The sequence below is a fragment of the Vitis riparia genome, chromosome 16 (genome assembly GCF_004353265.1).
Source record: "Vitis riparia cultivar Riparia Gloire de Montpellier isolate 1030 chromosome 16, EGFV_Vit.rip_1.0, whole genome shotgun sequence".
Classification (NCBI taxonomy): Eukaryota; Viridiplantae; Streptophyta; class Magnoliopsida; order Vitales; family Vitaceae; genus Vitis; species Vitis riparia.
This window is the reverse complement of record NC_048446.1, coordinates 16400390-16410996: the sequence shown is the minus strand read 5'-3', so window position 1 is coordinate 16410996 and position 10607 is coordinate 16400390.

The window sequence follows — 10607 nt, the reverse complement described above, 5'->3', positions numbered from 1 at the left end:
TACCTCCCGTTCTTCCTCACATCTCTATCCACCTTGTATAGTCTCTACAGGCCCATCTCCATCTCATAGTTTTTTTCCTCATGACTTAGAATATTTATAGAGATATTTTCAACAACCTTCCTTATTCTATAAGGAAATCTAATATTACAATAATATATCAACCTAGAAATATTCTATATAATATTCTTTACAAAAAGGAATCTATACTAATTAGGAATTTGGGACACTTCCTAACAATCTCCACCTTAGACCAAATTCCATGAAGTTAATCTTCAATCTCTCTATGACACAAACCTTTTTGTATCATATCACCACGAGAGAGGAGTCGACTCCACCTTCAGTGAAAATTCCTTTTGTTTTCATCTTGTGTGCTTTGTGATCTTTTGCTCTTCCAGAAATCTTCAACCCAAGCTCTGATACCAGTTGTAGTGCCAGCGAAAGCTTTGATGTCAACAATGTTAATTCAAGAATACAAAGATAAAACAATCACACATATGGTACACGAGGTTTTAATGTGGTTCAGCCAATCATGCCTACGTCCACGGATGAGATATAGTGATTCCACTATACAATAGAGAATATTACAGAGGACAGAACCAGATACAACTATTGGGTTCCCGAAACATCCCATGTTTCCCCACTCCTTGTATCCATACCTTGCTACGAGCCATCTCGCTCCACCGGGTACCTCCCGTTCTTCCTCACATCTCTATCCACCTTGTATAGTCTCTACAGGCCCATCTCCATCTCATAATTTTTTCCCTCATGACTTAGAATATTTATAGAGATATTTCCAACAACCTTCCTTATTCTATAAGGAAGTCTAATATTACAATAATATATCAATCTAGAAATATTCTATATAATATTCTTTACAAAAATGAATCTGTACTAATTAGGAATTTGGGACACTTCCTAACAATCAATTCATTGAGGAGGAGCTTCTGAGCATGCCTAATTTACTGGTAGACAAGGCCGAGGGAATGCTGGTTAGCCTCCAGACTCAAGTCCCAAACCTTCGACGAGACAATTTTTATTTTATTTTTTACTTTCCATCTCTTTGCTTAAATATGTACAATTGTGGTGAGAAAGTTTAAATGGGAAGTAAAGATGTAAACAAAACATGAGATGCATATTATACTTAAAAAAGAATAATACATATTATGTATTCAAATTTTTATTAAAAAGTAAAATATTTTGAAAGAAATTATATATAAAAAAGAAACTAATTCATACATTTAAAATAAATTTTGGTATATACCAAAATTAGTTTCTGAGTTTTAATTATTTTTTTAGAATTACTAAATTTTATGTATTAATTAGTGCAATTTGATTTAAAATTTATTTAATTAATGAAAAATTTTTAAAAATTTTAAAAGAAAAAACTTTAGAAAAGTATGTCCAAATTTAAAGAAATATTATATTTTAAGATTTTCGATACCAATATTAGACTATGAGAAAAGGAAAGTACATATTCAATTTTACTTGTTTTTTTATTGTCTTTTTAAATTTTCTATATTTTCCTTTTAGTTTAAAAAATAAGTAAAAACAACTTTTATTTATTTTCTAAAAATCGTTTTTTATTTCACTTTATTTTTAAAAATTGTTTTTAAAAAACAACAATCAAACATTACTATAAATTATTACAGATAATTATTTATTTTAAAAAACAGACAACTATTTTTAAATCACACAATAAAGCAGACATTTATTCTTTGAAAACATCTCTTTTTCAAATAAAATGGAATTTTGAGAATCATAACAAACAAAAGGGAACAAGGTGGAATGTTGAAGATAGTAACAAGCAAAAAGGGATGGGCCATGCTCATTTGATTATTAAAAAAGTCATAATATGATTTAGTTGAGAATGTTAGGGCACCAACTCAATGAACTTTTAATCCCAAAAAAAGAGATTGTCCCCATTTCATATATATCCATAAATTGGTAATCAATCATATGTTCAATTCAATGGGCAGTCAGTGTTTGAAAAGCGGCTAAAAGAAGAAATCTAATCATAGTATTAGATTTGATAAAATATGATTAGTGGGGGGACTATCATACTAATTGGGAAACCTACATTTTCCTTTTAGAAAAAAATAATATTTAATATAACTCTGGTGTTGTCATTATTTGTCATCAATGAGCATTGCAGGGTGTTGATTAAAAAATAGTGTTGTGACAAGTGTCACACTTAAATAGTAATTTGAAGGACATGAGTCATGATAACATCACTTTGATGCTTTTTTATTATTATTATTATTATTATCTAAAAGGCCCCAAAAATCGTATTAATTGTTTCTTAGCTCGTTTCAAAAGGTCCTCCAATTAGTTCTGAAAATAGTTTTAAAAAATAATTTTTAATGTTTTGAAAAATAAAAGTTTATTTTGAAACCTAAAATATTTTTAATTTATTTTTAATATTTTTAAATATGTTTTAAAAATAATTTTTATGTTTAGTATTTTATTTTTAATCATTTTATATGTTTGTATAATTATTTTTTAAAATAATCCTTAAAAAATAAAAATAATATAAAACAATTAAAAAATGTTATCTGAAAACATCTTATTTTATATTTTTAAGAATAGAAAACATAAAATAGGTTTTTGTTATCAACTATGTTTTTCTATTTTTTGTCGAGAATATAAAATTGTTCTTAAAAACAATTACCCAAACAAGTCCCAAAATTATGTTCAATTTCTCAATAATTCTAAGAAAAAAAATGTTAATATATATATATACATATTTATGTTTAGTTAAATAGTAAAAAATATTAAAAAAATCAAATATAAATTTAATTAATAAGAAACTTATATATTTTCAAATTATTTCATCGTTATATAAAAAATTAAAATAAATTAAATGAGTTTGAAGCAGTATATATAAATAATTTATTGATTTTAAATTTATTTATTTATTTTCCTTTCATAATTTTTTCTTTTCTATTTTCTTATCCGTTTATTTTTTTCTCACATGTTTAGGGACCAAACATGACTTAACTATCATCCAAATCAAATTTCCCTATCGTGTTTTCCAAGGAATACATTTTTAAAAACCTACTCTCCAAAATATTTCTTACAAAAATATTCAAAACATATCATTTTTCATATTTCTAAATGACATCAATGAGTACTAGCCTCCCCACTCACTAAAGTTAGCCGTACAATTCTCCACTCCACACTCCAAGATCAAAGGCTTAGATGATTGCCTTAAAAAACTTAGAATAGAAAGTATCGAGTGACCAAAATCTTTTTAAAGTTCAAAATTTGAAGGATAATTCATTGATGGTGTTAGTACATTTATTGAAATGCCTTCAAATGGAGATCTATCTTCATTCAACCAATAGAAATTCAAAAACATAATTTTCTCATTTAAATACATTATCTATCCATGTTCAAATCAAAAGAAAGTGGTTACATTGGTCAAATCCAATAAAATTTTAACATCCCTTCACTTGTCAATATTCAATTTTATATCTAGAGTTTTATCCATTTTTTCAATCTTGTATTCCAATCCTTTTCTAGTACAAAACATGGTGTGTATAACATGATGAGAAGGTAGAAGATAGGAGTGCTTATCTTAAATCAACATCTCACTAACATAGCATACTACTCAAAAAACTTACTTATACCCCAAATTAGGCAATGACATCTAATCAAGCTTTTTTTACACCCCTCATGACTTGTAACTCAAAGAAATGTTTAACCTTTGTGATCATACATAATGCTCATCATTATGTTGAAAGACAAAATTCAACATGATCTTCTAGACCATGGGTTATAGTGTATCATCGACAATCTCCCTTAAGCCACTCTTGTCAATCCATTTAGACTTAACCACTTTCCTAACATACTTTGTTGAATCATGTCAATCACAATCCTTAAATAACATGCTAAAGTAGCAACATAAAATCCTCATTTCACCATATTGTTTAGATTCAAGGGCATTAATGCTCACACAGTGTTGGTGTAGGAATTCCTCCAACCATACTCTCAAATAATCACATATGACACATACAATATCATCTCTACGTTATGGTAGAGCTCCCACAAAAATGGGTCTATCACTCTCTAACACCATATGAATCTTGGTCTAGTTGCTTCACGAGTGCCTAACTTAAGTTTCTTAGCCTAATTACCCATCAATCACCTATTTAATATCTCATATTCAACTTCATTTAGGCTTTATAAAAATGTGGACTTATTTCATAGTAAGCTCTTTAATAGTCTCATCTTAAAGCCCAACTAAGGCAATATTCCATAATTAAATTATTCTGTTCACCCTCTGAGTTCTAAAATGACTACTGCCTCATCCAACTCGTTATTCAAGCACTAGGATGATTGCCTTATGTGACTAAGTCAATCTAAGTCTAGTGACATTCAAGAAAAATATATGGTAGAGTACAATGTCAATCATGTTACTAAAGGAATCTATGTTGAATAGTTGTATAAAATACTCATGATCATATGAAATGTCAATGCATAAGTGAAAGGTGAATCTCAATAATGGACTACACCTAGATTTGAATCGGTGTTGTTGAACAATTTTAAAAAAATCTCTCAACAAAAATTACCTAATGTTAGAATTTCTCAATGTTTATAAACTTCTTTTCCAACAACTTTTCAATAAAGTATAAAATTCACAAGCAAGTACAAATGCAATTCACATGCGAATGCTTCAACACTCCTCAAAATTAATTCATAAGAACAATTCTCTTCTTAACTCATTTCCAATTACTACAAAATATCATTAACCAAAATGAACATAAAAAATATTCAAGATATCCAATGGATAATCACTATTTTAACTCATTTTTCTTCCATTCAACATATATGCCCAAATAACCAATAATATCAAAAAATGAAAATAAATCAAAGAGTAGAATGAGAAAAAGAGACAATGACACCAAATTTCAACATGGAAAACCTCCGAAAAAATAAAAAATCACGGGCCTACAACCAATCAAGGACTTCCACTATGAAGAACAAAAAATGAATACAAGGTTTTACCTAACTCAAACCTACCAATCATTTCCGAACCACTTGACTAGTACCTTTCATTTTTAGCTTCTCACCTTTTTCTTTCGGAGCACACTTGGAGTCCACACTAAGCTTAATCTCGGTCTCTTCTTGAATCGACACAAGAAAAAAATGGGTTTTTACCCAAACCCAAATAACTAGAAATTGAGAGATGAATGAATGAAGAATCAACCCATTATTTTCTCAAGAAAATTCATTGAAAACAGTTTGGAAAACAATAAGAAAGTTGGATTTTCTTAGCAACCAAAGGCCCCAAAATAGGAAAGAAGAAGATAACCAAAGGAGATTGTTGTTATTGTGTCTATCTCTACAGCATAGGAAGCAAGTTTGGGGTTTTTAAATGAAGGAAACCATTGATCCAACAAATGAGATTCCATCAAAAAAGAGTAAGTTGGATCGATCTAACCTAAAGTTGGATCGATCCTAGAACATGGCATTTTTAACACTTGGTAAAAAAATGCTTCCTAAACCTTCCTAACTCCTTAAAAAAATTTCAAGAAAAATCAACATTTAAATACAATGGTTGATTCAAATCCATCTAGCTCCAACTACAACTACAAATCTTGGCCTCTTGACAAATTCAACAAACTGATCTAAATTAACCAAGTAGTTCGTACGTAGAAGGATTGGATGAATCAAGTTAGGAGACACTTAGGAATTTTGTCCGGAATTGCCAACCTAGCTAAATTCACAATAAGGTATCTAAGCATACATCATAGTTTACAAAGATCTAAACTCCTAACATGAGTTTGAAAAACATATGTAATAATGGCTTTAATTAGAGTAGTAGCCATCATCCTTCAAGTAGAGATATGTTTAAGAATCACCTCCGCTTGCATAATAACATCTTGGATATACTAGAATCTAATGTCTATGTGTTTAGTCCTATCATGGTACTTGGAATTCTTACTACATGCTAAAGCTTCCATATTATCATTAAAGACAATAACAACTTCATCTACTACAGCTATGACAAGTAGGCACAAAAAAAAAATCTTCTTAACTAAATTACCTCTTATACTATCATTGAACAAGAGAAATATTCTAACTCCATGTAGATAATATATTGCAAAATTGCTTCTTATTACATTAAGAAATAGTTGCATCAGTAAATAAAAAGGTATATCTTGTAGTAGATATGTGTTCATCTTTGTCACTAACATAGAAAACTCTACCTTTTCCAATTACACTAACATAGAAAACTCTTTTCATTTATTCATTGTCTTCATCATTCCTGAGTCATTGATCAATACTCAAGGTGTAACTGTTCTCTTTTGGATTATGCATCTAAAAATATTCTAGAATCATCTTAATGTATTCTTTTCATATAAACTAAGAAGCTTTCTAAAGTGATCCCTTGGGATTTTAAATATCAGCACATAATTTAACTCTTCCATTTCCTTGATGTCAAAAGTATAAGACCATTCTTTGGTGACAATAGTTATCTTAAAATCTTTCATAACTAACAAAATGTCATCAACATACAGAGATAGAATGAGAAAACTTCTCCTTGATTGTTTGAAATACACACAATGGCACTCATCTGGTATGTCAAAGCTAATAAAAATAATAGTTTGATAAAAACTAAAATACAATTGTCTAGATGATTGTTTTATGCCACAAATGGTAAGCATAAGGCATTTTTGTCCCACAACTTAGAACCTCTAAGCTAATCCATGTGGATTTCCTCATCTAGTTTTCTATTGAGAAATATAGTCTTAAGATATGTTTGGAACGATTATAAATCTAAATTCATGACAATAGCAAGAATGAGGCAAATCTCACCACTAAGGTAAGAGTATCTTCATAGCTTATACCCTCTTTTTAGGTATAACCTTTCGCCATAAGATGTACCTTGAATTTGTCGATTGATCTATCTACCTTGCACTTAATATTTAATACTCATTTGTTTCTAATTATCTTGTGCCTAAATAGAAGTTCAACCAACTCCCAAACATGGTTTTTAGCCATGAAACTCATTTTTTCCCTCATGGTAGCTAACCGATTCAACTAATCTAGGTGAAGTCAATGCTTCCTTGAAATATGGAAGCTCATCAAGTTCTAACAGAGCACACATGAAAGATTTCTTCTCAATCTCAAATCATAATTGGCAATCTTTCCTTATTGGATTCTATACAAATCTTTCCATATTGGATTCTATGTAACCAAATATCATAAGAAGAGTCATTTAGTGATATGATCCTATTGAGTGGTGTAGTCCTACTAGAGGAAAGTCATTCTCGCTATCTTTAGCAATCTTAGATTGGGTTTGAAATTCCCTATCCTCATTCAAAGATTGTGTGACTTCCTTTTGTAAAGTATACAATTTAAGGTTCTTCTTTACTTTATCTAAACTAAGATAGTCATCCTCTATGAAATCTATATTGTGCAACTTTATCTAAGTCATTTTTCCATTAGAACGTTCTCCATACATCACATAACCCTATGGGGATTCAAAAAAATTTATAAAAAAAATTGTTTATTTGCTCTAAGGTAGAAGTGTCCAATGGGTTGGGTAGCCCATTTTGGCCTATGGCCTGGCACACCAAAAGACTGGGTCGAGCTGGCACGACCCAATTACTGTAGCAGCTCGGGCCAACACAACCCAAAGGATCGGGTCGTGTTAGGCCTAAGGAAACAACCTATCATGTCATCGTGTCGACCCATCTTCTTATTTTTTTCATGTAATTTGTTGAAATATTGAATAAAAGAATTATTTTTTATACTTCATTTCCCTTTATATTCCATTATTTTAAAGTTATTCTTATTTTGATAAATAAAAAAAACAAATTCAAATATAATTTTTTTACTATTTTTTTTTAAAAATTTCATTTCTATAAATTTTACAATTACAAACTCGATAAATATAAATATAAAAAAATAAAAAGCATAATTATTAGAGGTGTATAAAAAATAAAAATCATAATTATTAGAGGTGTTTAAAGTAACAAAAAGAAATTTTATTTAATAAAAAAAAAAAAAACTTAAGACAAAATGACTTACAAAAATTAAATTAAATTTTTTAACAAAGTGAGTGACTCATAGGCCACGGCACGGAACAACACGATTAGCCCATGGGCTTATGGGCCATTCCAAGCCACCTATTTGGCTTGCATGGGTTGGCCCGGCCCAACACAATTTTTAAGTCAACATGGCTCATTGGACACCTCTACTCTGAGGCCAAGTTTCTCATATCTTTGAGAAGTATTGTGAACAAAATCCACACAACTCCAAAGAAATAAATGCTTCAAATTTGGTTTTATGCCATTTTATAACTTATATAGGATTGTAGGAATTGAGTCATGGAAGGACACTATTAAGGATGTAGGTGGCAATCAAAAAAGCATCCCAACTTGTACTATCACCAATCTAACCATATCTAATAGAATATAGTTCCTCATTTCCACTATTATCATTTTACCTCAAGGTTTCCAAGAATCATTAATTGACTTTAAATCCACTTTTCTTCACACAGTCATTAGAACTAATATTATAAGTAATTGTAACCTCAATTAGTTCAAAGAATTTTCAAATTCCTCCATTTCTTATTCTCAACCATTTTTTGGCTTAGTGTACTCAAAAGCGAAGTAACCCATCTTGCCACAGTTGTTGCATTTGATTTTTTTATTGTCCTACTTTTCATTAGGCTTGCCTCTTTGGTGTTTTTTTATTCTTACCTTTGTTAGGCCTAAATTTTTTGTTGTTCCACCATATTTTCCTTGTCTCTTACATTTAGTCTTGTTATCTTGTTTTTGTCTCATTAAAAAGATAGTATGTTGCACCCAAAGTTCTCTACCTCGAGTTCGATGTGGTGAGAAATATCAACAATATTCTTGATATTCTTGTTATGGGGTTAGCATGAGCTTTACTAGCCCTTAAGTTTTAGGCAAAAAGTTTGTAATAGTTGTAACTTGTTATACTACTAAAAGCCTTCAAATCACGAATTAGGGAGCTCTTAGATGTTCAATTGTAGTTGCTTAGATACACTACTCAAACTTTAAAATAAACAAATGCAACCCATTTACAAATGTCATGTTATAAACAATCTTAAGTTTATTCCCCATGTCTTAGGCCTAGAGGCAACTCTCAAATTGCCCAATGATATTAATGCGCATGTTTCTTAACATGATCAAACATACACATCAATCCTCTTTTAGGTTGGTAAACTTCCCTTCCTCAAGTTGAATCATGACATTAGTCAAAGTCACTAAAACTTCTTGATTATTTAGTCAGAATTGTATTTTTCAATGTCATATATTATAATTATTGTCATCTAGTTTTTCTCCCACAGCAATAACATATATACTCAATAACCTTGTATTCATTGTACAAATATGACATTTAGTATAAATATTTCTTTTTTCATAAATTTCTAATTAGGATATGATATTCTTTCCTAGATAAAGGATGAAAATTTTTGCATTACTTAAAACCATCTCTCAATTTTGTAAATAGAAATATCATATTTAATTTGAAATGTGCTTTTCAAGACACATGAACTCTTCCTATCCACAATTAATAAAGGAAATAAAATAGCACAACCAAACATATATGGGCCATTACCTTGCTTGTGGTGCATATTGATGAGAGTGGTGCATAATGATGAGACACAATGCGATTACATGGCTTCCAATAATGATACAAGAATTATTACGTGGTCCAAAAAGAAAAACTACAAAATATCTAAAGAAATGAAATGTCACTTACAGCAACACATTTTATAGGCATGTCTTAATCTATACTATCCTAATATATAGTCCAATTTTTATTTTTATTTTTAAAAAAAAGACATGCACTCATATAATCATAATTAAACAAATTAATTATATAAAAAAAATTATTCATGTGGCGACATTTGATCATCTTTCATTTTTATTTTTATTTTATAAAAAATGAACAAATTACCAAAAGTAAAAATATAAAAAATATAAAAAAATAAAATAAAAAAAATATCACATGGGCACTCACTCAATAGAATTGTAAGAAACTAAGAATATATGATGCTAAGCAATGGGCGTAGACGCAGGGGATCATTGCTGCACAAGTGCTCCTATTGACTTTTCAATGACTCTTTAGTGTCCTATCATGCGGTAGAGGTTATCTAGGTAATGTTCATTGAGGATATTTTGGATATTATTGGGTAGTTAATAGTTTAAATATTCTCTAAATCAATTATATTCCAATTTTCATATTTTAATTCTAATTATATAACTTTTATATTCTTTAGGCTACTAGGATGGGATAAAATATGATAATATATATATATAGCTATATTTATCCTATAAATATGATATTTTAAGGTAGCATACTAAATATAATGTTTATATTTAATTTTTAAAATGAATAAAAAATAAATATGAATATATTATTTTCAATGTTTAAAATAAAAATTATATCATATTAAAATAATTTTTATTTTAAAAAAATCACTTGTATTTAAAAATATTCATGATTAAAATATTTAAACTTTACAAATAATTTTTTTAATATTATGTTATTTAATATATAAAAATAATTTATATATCATATATTAATATTATTTTTATAAATATTTTTTTAGTTTTTCTTTT